Below are 1,350 nucleotides of genomic sequence, written 5' to 3'. Positions count from 1 at the left end.
CTAATGGACTAAATTCACTTAGCAGTCCAACTGCTTTAACTTCTCATGAAATTTTCACCAAAATCAAAACAGACATTCACCGGCAATTTTACTGAATAAACATTTAATTTTGTCATCCAATTCAGCACACTTCGGATAAAATCAACAGGCCTGTGCCTACCTCTTTTTAAAAAGGCGCCTGTCAGTTTGATTGCCGGATCATGCCTGTCCGTCTGACCACCCTCGGACACCAGAATTCTCCGTTTACACTTCCAAAATCCCCTCCTCAATTTCACGTCGGGTCACCAAAATTGTCGCGGGTTCAGAATATTAAGGATGAGAACAAAACAACGAAGGTCCAGAAGAGTTAGGTCAAACGATGATTTTAATGAACACACGTGTGGGGAGATGAACACTGCAAAACATACAATACAATAATAGAATAATACACAAGCAGTTGTTTTTATAGCATTAGGGTATTATTTATGACGTCCCCTCGTGCGTCAAAGCAGATACATACATGCATAACTTTCAAAACCACAAATGTTCTGGTAACGCCTTTTGACACAGCCCCCAGGCTATTCGGGTCCTGAACCAGGTGTAGGACTGGACTCTCCCACACACGTCACTATAAGACTGGACTCTTACACACATCACCACACATTTCCTATAATCCTATAATTTATAATCTTTATAATCTTTATAATCTCTTCTGCTATTTGCACATTTTTTACTGTAAATTCCTAAGTTAATTTGTAAATTTTGTAGTAAACTGTAAATTGTAAATATTGTAAAACTTTTCTTCTGTCATTTAATGGTCGGGCATTGTACAGCTACAAGCATTTCACCCCCATGTCATACTGTGTATGGTTGTGTGTGTGTGACAAATAAAATTTGAATTTGAATTTGAGTTTGAAAAGAACATTTTCTTCGCCTCCAAGCCAGGTGCTTCCAGTAGCTCATCTTGCTCTTGCTTCTCCAAAACCTCAGATGCATGCTCTGCAACAAAACTGTCAATTCTGCAGGCCCAAAATGCAGTTGGAAGCTTGCAAAATATGTCTGAACTCTTACCTAGAAATGAATCTACCTAAGATGTGTGTGCATGTGTCTCCCGACCCCTCAATTGCACTGTTTCACCTCTCACCTCGCCTACTAAAACTCACAACCAGACAGAGGCCACTCTCATATGTGTAACAATCTAACTAAAACTATATATGTATATGTTGAATAAATGCTTTAATTAAATGCCACTACCCAAAGCTTAATAAATGGTAAAAATGGTAAATAGCCTGCATTTGTATAGCGCTTTACTAGTCCCTAAGGACCCCAAAGCGCTTTACACTACATTCAGTCATTCACCCATTCACGCAC

This window comes from Pundamilia nyererei, unplaced genomic scaffold (assembly GCF_000239375.1).
Source record: "Pundamilia nyererei isolate P.nyererei 1_Seehausen unplaced genomic scaffold, PunNye1.0 scaffold00209, whole genome shotgun sequence".
Lineage (NCBI taxonomy): Eukaryota > Metazoa > Chordata > Actinopteri > Cichliformes > Cichlidae > Pundamilia > Pundamilia nyererei.
This window is presented reverse-complemented; position numbering follows the sequence as displayed.